The sequence below is a fragment of the Trachemys scripta genome, chromosome 5 (genome assembly GCF_013100865.1).
Source record: "Trachemys scripta elegans isolate TJP31775 chromosome 5, CAS_Tse_1.0, whole genome shotgun sequence".
Lineage (NCBI taxonomy): Eukaryota > Metazoa > Chordata > Testudines > Emydidae > Trachemys > Trachemys scripta.
The window spans coordinates 120409151-120420299 of NC_048302.1; the positions used below are offsets into that span (position 1 = coordinate 120409151).

Below are 11149 nucleotides of genomic sequence, written 5' to 3' on the forward strand. Positions count from 1 at the left end.
TTATCATGAAAGTTGAACTTACAAATGTAGAATTAGGTACAAAAAAAAACAAAAACAAACCTGCATTCAAAAATAAAACAATGTAAAATTTTAGAGCCTGCAAGTCCACTCAGTCCTATTTCTTGTTCAGCCAATCGCTCAGACAAAAAAGTTTGTTTGCATTTGCAGGACATAATACTGCCCGCTTCTTGTTTACAGTGTTACTTGAAAGTGAGAACATGCATTCTCATGGCACTGTTGTAGCCGGCGTTGCAAGATATTTACATGCCAGATGCGCTAAAGATTCATATGTCCCTTCAGGCTTCAACCACCATTCGAGAGGACGTGCATCCATGCTGATGACGGGTTCTGCTCGATAACAATCCAAAGCAGTGCAGACCGACATGTTCATTTTCATCATCTGAATCAGATGCCACCAGCAGAAGGTTGATTTTCTTTTTTGGTGGTTCAGGTTCTGTAGTTTCCGCATCGGAGTGTTGCTCTTTTAAAACTTCTGAAAGCATGCTCCACACCTCTCCCCTCTCAGATTGTGGAAGGCACTTCAGATTCTTAAACCTTGGGTCAAGTGCTGTAGCTATCTTTAGAAATCTCACATTGGTTCCTTCTTTGCATTTTGTCATATCTGCAGTGAAAGTGTTCTTAAAATGAACATGTGCTGGGTCATCATCCGAGACTGCTATAACATGAATGCAGGTAAAACAGAGCAGAGGATATACAATTTTCCACCAAGGAGTTCAATCACAAATTTAATTAACACATTATTTTTTTAACGAGGGTCATCAGCACGGAAGCATGTCTTCTGGAATGGTGGCCGAAGCATGAAGCAACATACGAATATTCAGCATATGTGGCACTTAAGTACCTTGCAATGCCAGCTACAAAAGTGCCATGCAAATACCTGTTCTCACTTGCTGATCAATAAGAAGAGGGCAGCATTTTCTCCTGTAAATGTAAACAAACTTGTTTGTCTTAGCAATTGGCTGAACAAGAAGTAGGACTGAGTGGACTTGTAGGCTCTGAAGTTTTACATTGTTTTGTTTTTGAGTGCAGTTATGTAACAAACAAACAAAATTTTCATTTGTAAGTTGCACTTTCAGGACACGGCACTACAGTACTTGTCTGAGTTGAATTGAAAAATACTATTTTGTTTATCATTTTTACAGTGCAAATATTTGTAATCAAAAATAATATACACTTTGATTTTAACTGCAACACAGAATACAACATATATGAAAATGTAGAAAAACACAAATATTTAATAAATTTCAATTGGTAATCTATAGTTTAACAGTGTGATTAAAACTGCAATTAATCGCGATTAATTTTTTTAATCGCGATTAATTTTTTTTTAATCACATGAGTTAACTGCAATTAATCGACAGCCCTAGACAGAAGCAGTACCGCAGATCATAGGTGGTCAATGGTCTACAAATTGAGAGCCAATGCCATATAATGGAAGTAAATTCAGAAAGCTTTTGAACTGGTCTCTGTTTGAAGTTATTTCTAAATATAAAAAGAGTTAAACAGGACTCCCTTCAGCTCTTGAGTTTCTGGGCCTTTTGAATAGGTTGTAACTCCATAAGACTTATTTGATGTCTGTTCACTCCACCATCAACTGCCCACAGAGATGATCAGAATCCCTTTAGTGGCATGGTAGATAGCTAAGTTTAGGAAGTGGCCAAAAGTGCTGTCATACCAGGGCAATTATTTAGCCCAGCTCTTTATAATCGGTTTCTTTAATTGCCAGAACCTATGCATTCCAGTTTCCCTTTTCCCTGGGCTAAGAATGAGAGAAGACAAGAACTTCTTGAGCAAGAGCTCTAGTAAAGAAGCTCTAGCAACTCAAGTTTACTACACTACACAGCCATTTATCACAGGAATTCAAGCTATTCCCCTTCCCCACTCCTCACTTGTCCCAAAGCAAAATCTGAACACACTGAGATGAACACACTAATATTACAGAGACCAAATGTTAGCCCTGGTCTAAACTACAAAGTCATGTTAGTACAACTACATTGCTCAGGGTGTGGAAAATCCACACTCCTGGGCGATGCAGTTACACCAACCAAACTTTCGGGACAGAGTGCTATGTCAATAGGAGGGCTTCTCCTGTCAATATAGCTACCGCCTCTCAGGGAGGTGGAGGACCTATGCTGATGGGAGAAGCTTTCCTCTCAACACAGGTAGCGTCTTCACTAAACACTACAGCAGCACAGTTTTATCAGTGCAACTGCGCCGCTGGAGTGCTGTAAGTGTAGACAAGCCCTTAGTTTCTGAATGGGAGGTTTGTTGAGCAGATTTGTTGCAATACTGCAACTTCTTTAACCTTTTCAAACCAGTTTATAAAAAAAAGTCTGTTTCTGTCAAAGCATTTATGGCCTCATTTATGGCTGAGCACCTGCAGCCCCTGTATTGAGGTCCTCAGAACCTCTAAAAGTCAGGCCATTACTGTACGAAATTCACCCCTTGCCTGGGGAAAAGTAGTTTTCACAAAACTCCTGCCTGTGCCCCATGAAATATGGGCAATCTACCTCTATAACCTCATTATCTCAGATGGTATTTTCAGCATCCACTCACACACCCCTATTTGCACTTATAAACAGAAAATAAGTTTATGGTGAGGGCTCTGGTATTTTCAGGACTGGCTGCAGGCACCAGTGGAGGAAGCACATGCCTGGGGCAGTACAGGCTAAGGGGCGACATTCCGTCCATTCTTGGGGCAGCACAGTCCAGGCGGCAAAAATGGTAAGCCGGCCCTGAGCATTTTAAAAGGCAAGATTTCAAGGACAACAGCAAAAAACCTTCAAGACTGGTGTTCACAAAATATCATGGAGGCATTATACATTGAAAGTTCCACTGTTAGCCTGAGTTTGACCTCCCCTCTAACTTTTTGTCTGAGCAAACAATTTGAAGATTTGTGTGTGTAATGTAGGTTAGAAGAAGAATTTTCTTCTGAAAATTTCATAACATTAGGAAACCAGAGTGTCTGAAGTGGAGGACAGAGAGGTACACAGATGAGACTTTCAGGGACACAATTTCCATCCCTTCCAGATGATGTCATTGTATCCTTTCACTCTGAGACTACCCCTCTGGGGTATGGGACCCCAGTTATTAGGAAGAGACAGGTAATAGTAATGGGGGATTTGATTATTAGAAATATGTAGTTTGGTTTGTGCTGACCAGAAAAACCTCAAGGTGAATTGCGTGCTGGTTGCAGACCTCTTGAGACATCTAGATAGACTTTTGTGCAGTACTGGGGAAGAGCGTGTGGTCCTGGTATACGTAGGCAGTAATGACATAGGGAAAGGTAGGAGAGAGGTCCTGGAGACCAAATTTAGGCTGCTAGTGTAGCCTATAGATAAGGCTACAATTTAGTCACAGAGGTCATGGCAGTCTCGGATTCCATGACTTTACCCCGCTTCAGCTGTCAGCAGCTGAAGCCGGGGCTGGAGGCGGGACTGTGCGCCCCTGCCCTTCAACTGGGGCTGGATGGCTGGAACCAGGACCCTGCACCCCCTGCCCTACGGCTTGGGGAGGGTGGCTGCACACCCCTTTCCCGCAGCTATGGGTTTGGAACAAACTGATAAACTAAAACAGTAATAAGTCAATAGGACCAGATGGTATTCACCCAAGAGTTCTGAAGGAACTCAAATATGAAATTGCAGAACTATTAACTGTGATATGCAACCTATCACTTAAATCAACCTCTTACCAGATGATTGGCAGATAGCTAACGTGATGCCAAATTTAAAAACAGGCTCCAGAGACTATCCTGGCAATTACAGACTATAAGCATACTTCAGTACCAGGCACATTGGTTGAAACTATAGTAAAGAACAAATTATCAAATACATAGATGAACACGATTTGTTGGGGAAGAGTCAACATGGCTTTTGTAAAGGGAAATTATGCCTCACTGATCTGTTAGAATTCTTTGATGGGATCAACAAACATATGGACACAAGTAACAGTGTCCTTGGACTTTCAAAAAGCATTTGACAAGGTTCCACACCAAAGGCTCTTAAGAAAAGTAAGCAGCTATAGGATTAGAGGGAAGATTAGAAGTCCTCTTGTGGACCAGTAACTGGTTAAAAAATAGGAAACAAAGGGTAGGAATAAACGGTCAGTTTTCACAACGGAAAGAGGTAAATAGCGGGGTCCTCCAAGGATCTGTACTGGGACCAGTGCTGTTCAACACATTCATAAATGATCTGGAAAAGGGGGTAAACAGAGAGGTGCAAAGTTCACAGACAGTATAAAATTACTCAAGATAGTTAAGTCCAAAGCTGACTGTGAAGAGTTACAAAGAGATCTAAAAAAACTGGGCGACTGGGCAACAAAATGGCAGATGAAATTCAATGTTCATAAACACAACATAATGCACACTGGAAAACATAATCCCAACCACATACAAAATGATGGAGTGTAAATTAGATACTGCCACTCAAAAAAGAAATATTGGGGCCATTGTGGATAGTTCTCTGAAAACATCTGCTCAATGTGCAGCGGCAGTCAAAAAAGCAAACAGAATGTTAGAAACCATTAGGAAAGGGACAGATACGACAGAAATATCATAATGCCGCTATACAAATCCCATGCTATCCCCCATCTTGAATACTGCATGCAGATCTGGTCACCTAATCTCAAAAAAGATATATTAGAATTGGAAAAGATACAAAGAAGGACAACAAAAATGATTAAGGGTATGGAACAGCTTCCATATGAGGAGAAATTAAAAAAGACAGACTGTTCATCTTAGAAAGGAGATGACTAAGAGGGGATATGATAGAGGTCTACAAAATCATGAATGGTGTGGAAAAAGTGAATAGGGAGGTGTTATTTACCCCTTCATAGAACACAATAATCAGTGGTCACCCAAAAAAATTAATAGGCAGCAGGCTTAAAACAAAAGGAAGTACTTCTTCACACAACACAGTCAACCTGTGACACTCATTGCCAGGGGTTGTTGTGAAGGTCAAAAGTATAATTGGGTTAAAAAAAAGAATTAAATAAGTTCATGGGGGATAGATCCACCAGTGGCTATAAGTCCTGGGCGTCCCTAAGCCTCTGACTGCCAGACAGGGGATGGATCACTCAATAATTGCCCTGTTCTGTTCATTCCCTCTGAAGCCTTTGGCACTAGCTACTGCTGGAAGACAGGATAGTGGACTAGATGGACCATTGGTCTGACCCAGTACAGCCATTCTTATGTTCTTGTGAAACAGTTTTCACAGTGTAGTTTAAAAAATTAGCACTCTATATATTTCATGGACTCTTTTCAACAAAGACCATAGTTTAGATTCCTAAACTGGCCTCAGCCTTCAGTGAAGGATGTTTTATATTCCTTATCTGATCTAGACACTTTAACACAGAATACTTGGAAAAGCCCAGGAGAAAAAACAAAAACAAATGATCATTAAATGCATCTGTGTCGTGAGAACTGATGGACATATACATATGTGAAAGAGAGAGTTTGAAAGATACACACTCCATTCCGCATTCTCATTAGAGAAGGTGGCCAGCATCCTTTCACACCCCTCCCAAAAAGACTCCTTTCAACCAGGCACTCATATCATCTCAGCTTACCTATGACCCCTCCATTGAATTGCCTGCACTCCAGCTCCCTCCCAGACTCCTGTAATACCCTGGTTTGCCCCAACCCACCACAGCCTTTAGAGGCAACTCTGAAGTGCCTCACTTAAGGGACACATTTAAAAGAGAGTGAGGTTCCATGGAAGTTACAAGCATTGCTGGCTATTTGGAGAAGGATCAGTAGGTCACAAAGACCTGAGGTCTAACAGAATTTTCCCCCTCAGCAACATGGATAGGCCTGAGGACTTATAATACTCCTTCCCTTGAAGGTTAATCCATGGCCCTAAAAGGTGTCACACATTTCCTATTTGTTAAATCCTTCAGGTGTTTCAGCATCAACAGAAACCCATGGAATCCTCTACATCAAAAGACTGAATGCAGGGTGAAGTACTCCAAGGTCTATTGATATTTCTGATGAAACTCTGGAGGCTGCCTGGGCCACTTCATCTGGGTAGGAAAGGTCTCATGGAGGTGGTAACTGCTAAACACCTCACCAACATTACAAGACTCACCTATCAGTTATCTTGGCAAAATCTGACACTTCTAGAAATCTTAAAAGGGCCTGCAGAAGCAATAAACTCAGATCCTAATCTTGCAAACACTTACGTACATAAGTAGTTGTATGTATAATGGGACTACTCGCATCTGTAAGCGTCTGTATGACCAGGGCCTAAACCACCAACAATTAACTGACCAGATGCTCACAGGGCTACGTGTCCCACAGAAAGTAAAAATGTGATGAATTGCCAGAAGACCTTGTAATTGTTGTTTTTGTCAGATGTCCAACACCAGGCAACCAGACAGAAATTCCAATAGTAACGGGACACTGACAAGTTAAAATTCATATTTAAAAAAAAAAAAAAAGAGTTGACCACCTAAGTTGCTAGTACCTTAGATTTTTAGAAATCGAGTTTATTTTTAACCTTTTAGGTTCTTGTACTTCAGACGCACATCTGCCTAATTTTACTCATATCAAAGGCAGTGGGACTACTCACATGGGTAAAGTTAAGCACAGCTGTAAGAGTTTGTAGGCTCAGGGCTTTAGACTGTCCACTTCTTGCGCTTCTAGCCGTTTGAGCAATGTAAACAAACCATTCAGTTTTTAATCTTTCAGTTTCTGATTGCATGCATTAGGAAAATAATTGCAATGTTTGGTTTTCAGCCACTACATTAGAATGCTAGATAGTTTTTAAAAATAAACTGTTCCCATACATATTTTTATTTCAGTGGAAACATTTCTATTGCCATTAGGTTTTGTCAAATATTATTTAAGAAAATCTAGGTTGACCTGACGGCATCCCTTTAAGCATCTGATCTTTAGTAATTAAACTAAAAACTAAGGATGTGCTCTTGCAAGCTTAGGTGCAGCATCTGTCTGTGCATGGGAACTTACAGGATCAGGATCTAAACTGTGACAAAACTGGTCTTATGAACAAGTCTGTATAAACCAGCCTGAAATGTCTGCAACAAGACATTTTGAGCTACGAGAGCTCACAAATACATAGATTTAAATCTTTGCCAAAACTGGTTCCTTTCACACCCCAAAAGAAAAGAAAAAAAAAAACTGTCTTCCTGACTTTGACAAAGCATGAAAAAATTCAAGCCAAAAGGAGTTATTGAACATTTGGAGATTTATAACAAAAACACACAGAGACAAGAGGAAACAGCATTTAACCCACCACTATGCAGGCTCACTAGTGACTACCTATCAGTGGGGCATTGCCCAGAGCAATGACTCACCTCCTCACTGCAAAATACAGAAGGGGGCAGGGGAGAAACATTCTAACATCTTTGGAGATAAAAGGAAATTAATGTTTTGCATCTGATGTGCATGTCTGAATAAAACATGCACCAGAGTCTGCAGCTAAACATTCCTGTACAAATAAATAAAAATTAGAAATAAGAAGGCAGATATGTAGTTGGCCATGTGAATTGATTTCAGATCCACAAGCTAGTAGGAGGCAGAGACTAGCCATTCACAGCAGCAAACTTATCAGATAATTTATTTTAAATACCTCTAACTAAATACAATACTAGGACTCATGAAAAGTGGCAGATTAACACCACACTGAAAATTGAAGTGCTTTTCATCTACAGACCAAGTACAGCACAGTCAGCAGCAGGAGAAGCTTCTCCAGATCACCCCAATGATGTGCCCACAGCCTACCCATGATAGCCACCTCCTAGGCGTACAAGAGCAGGTCAGTTCCCATGCTCATTTATTCCTGGGCTTCTCTGTTACTCACAAGCTCAAAACGTACCAATTATTATAGTGTTTTCTATAATGTGAACTTTCCACTGAGAAGCGGGCCAGTTCACCTCTCCTCCCCCATTAATTCTGGATGGCAATAGCTTTCAGTCATCACTGACCTGGGCTGGATTCAAACTGGTCACCTAAGAGGTTAAAGGACCCAGATCCCACTACATGCTACTACCCAAACCAGCTTCCCCAAATCTGGTGACCTGAGCAGTGATGTTCATAGAGTTCAGTTTCTCAGATAAATGGTGGCTGCAAACCCTGAGGGGGCTGGAGGTATGTTTAAAGCAGGGGACAGTGATCTTCAAAACTTTAAGGGGCTTACAGAATATCTTACTACTACTACATCGCTGTCACCGAGGAAAAATGTTTTTAAGCTATCTAGTTCTTTGCACCCCTCACCTTTAAAAAGCCTCTCAGCCTTACATTTTAATATCTAACTCTCATCTGACTGGAAATGCCAGGAAGCATCTTTGAATGCCTACAGTTTGTAATTCAAACACCAAAAAGGCTCAAAGTTAGTTGGAAAGTGATGATTTTTAAAAGACAGCACAAGGCACCCACTCAGATTCACAGATTCTAAGGCCAAGAAGGGGCCATTGAGATCATCAAGTCTGACCTGGAAACAATGTAAGTTGTTTCTGTACAATTCTCCCCCATACTTTCCCTCAAATACAACTAGGGTGACCAGATGTCCTGATTTCATAGGGACAGTCCCGATTTTTGGGGCTTTTTCTTATATAGGCTCCTATTACCCCCCACCCCCTGTCCCAATTTTTCACACTTGCTGTCTGGTCAGCCTAAATACAACAGACTTCTGAGCTCACCCTACTGAGCTGCTCTGTCCCGTCCTCCATCTGCAGCCACACAAACCAACTATCTATCAAAACTAACTATCTGTTAGTCTTTAAGGTGCCACCAGACTCCTTGTTGCTTTTGTAGATACAGACTAACACGGCTACCCCCGATACAAACCAAAGAGAGATCTGAAAGGAGGAGTGAATGTTGATTGCAAGGGTAAGATGTTGGGTCCATTCTCCCCTAAGAACCACCACAGAGACTTTCCTCTGAGTGATGGGCATACTATTTTTAGGGTTGCCAACACTGTCAAAAATGAGGGACTGCTTTCTTAGCACCCCATCCCTCCTCTCCATATTATCATTATTATAATTAATATGATCAATAGTAATAAGCAGTACTCACCGACACTTGCCAGAGGTATTTCTTGCTGCTTTTTGCAGCACTCAGCAAGTCCTGATCTTGTGGTACACAGAGATGAAGAAATAAGGGCCATCCCTTGTAATAAAGGACTGTTGGCAACCCTACCATAAGCACCTTTCTAGCACCAAGTAACTACATCAGGCATGCTGGGTTCCAAGCCCTAGGGATGGTACGCTGAGCTTCCAGCCTGGACCTGTTGCAGGTAATTTCTCTGAAGCCAAATAATGGGTGCAAAACACACATTACGCCAACAGGTCCTAGCAACTCAGAACGTGCCCGGCTCACCAAGAGGGAATGTTTGCATTTGCAACAAACTCATTGTTAAACCACTGTGAGTCATCGGAGTTTCCAGCCGCCTTTAGGCTACGGGATTAGCCCGGCAGCCCTCGACCCAAGCAATGCTGCTTAGTCTGCAAAGCGCCCGGTGACTAATGCTGCTACACCCAATTCCCACCCCCGGCCAGGAGAGGAGAGCGCGGCCGCCCCCAGTGTAGAGCGCTCGCTGCACCTCGCTGGCGGGGACGGAGCCAGCAGCGGCCTCCCTGCAGCCCGTCCCGTCCCGCGGAAGGCAGCAGGGGACAGTCGGGGCAGCAGGCGAGGGGCCGCCCCGCTCCTCCCGTGCAGCAGGAGCAGGCAAGGGGCGGGAGGCTCGCCCAGGGCCACGGGAAGGGCGCCCCAAGGCCAGCCCCGCCGGCACGGCCTGGAAGGGGTTAAGCCAGCAGGCGAACCCGCCCAGGGAGCGGAGCAGGAGCAGACAGGCTCAGTCCCCCCGCCAGCAGCTCACCTGGGTGCCGCCGGCTTCCAGTCGCACCTGGAGGCCCGGCCGTGCAGCCAGCGGCCACACTCCCGCTTCCAGCGCTGGAGCCGAGCCCCTGCTGCTCCCTCGCAGCCCGTCCGCTTCCTCCACCTGCTCCAGCTCGGCTCCTCCTCCCCAAGCAGCGCCCGCCCCCTCCCCGGGAGGACTCCGCTCGGCCGCCCGCGCGCCCGCCGCTACACCTCTGTCGGGGGCAGGGGCAGGGGCAGGGTCTAGGGCGGCCGCAGGTAGGTTGCCGGGGAGAGGCTCAGCCCGCCACGCGAAACTCCTCCCTAGACAGAGGCTGCGGCACAGGCTGCCTGCAAAGAGATGTGGCGAGGCAGGCCCATGAGTGGCAGTGCGCAGGTCTGAAGGAGGTTGGGACTGTAAACTCCACTCTGAGGGTGAATTATTAGCCCCATATAAATAAGTTTTTTTTTTCTCTAGTGAACCCATCGTTTACTTGTAAGCACGCCAGGGTTTCTTTGTGACTACTTGTTTTGAAGCCAGCAGCAGATCGTGATTGTTTTTGTCTTGATCGGTCCCTGCATCACTTTGCACCCCACTGGTAAATGGCCAAGCAGGAGCAAGGATTTCTGGAGTCTAGTCCCAGCTCTGTCACTATCTTGCTGTCACATAGGGTCTGAGCTTTCAACGATACATTTACACACTTGTGGTGAGGAATCCCAATGAAATCATGTGTTTAACTTGAATCCACTAGGACATATCCCACATATCTGAAGTGAAACATGCATACATTTTTGCAGGGGCTAAATTTATCTATGCCTCAGTTCCCCATCTGTAAAATAAAGGAGGAAAAGGTATTATCACAGTTTAATAAACACATCTGTAATCTGGTTTAATAAATATACTAGAGCTGTTCAGTTTTTTTAAATTTTCATACAAAGTTTCATTCAAAAAATATCAGGTTTTTAAGTTTTCAATGAAAAACTTGAAACAAAATGCATTTTCTCATTGTATTTTGTTCTCCCCCCCCATTTTTAAAAACTTTACTGTTTTTTCCACTGCACCTGGCACTTGTCTGCATCTTTAGATAAAAATCTGTCTCTAAGTCACTTTTTGAAAATGGGACTTTAGGCTCCTAAGCCATTTAAGGGCTTTTGAAAATTTTATACTAAGTGATGATGGCCACACAGCAAGTCATTGTCAGAGATGGGATTTAAATATAAGAGTTTATGGCTCTCAATTCTGTACACTAACTTTTACACTCTAATAATAACTGACTTTAGTTTTAGGATGTACAACACAGAGTGCAGATGTATCAT

General features: G+C 43.2%; 1 protein-coding gene across 3 annotated transcripts in view; it reads right to left on the bottom strand.

The window, feature by feature from the left end:
• SH3BP2 (SH3 domain binding protein 2) overlaps positions 1–10137 on the bottom strand; it is a 74723-nt gene extending 64586 nt beyond the window's left edge. For all 3 annotated transcript variants that reach the window (XM_034771592.1, XM_034771591.1, XM_034771590.1), the window contains exon 1: positions 9855–10137. The gene's annotated coding sequence lies outside the window, so the exon portion shown is untranslated. The remainder of the gene's footprint in view (positions 1–9854) is intronic.
• Positions 10138–11149: the final 1012 nt, after the last annotated feature.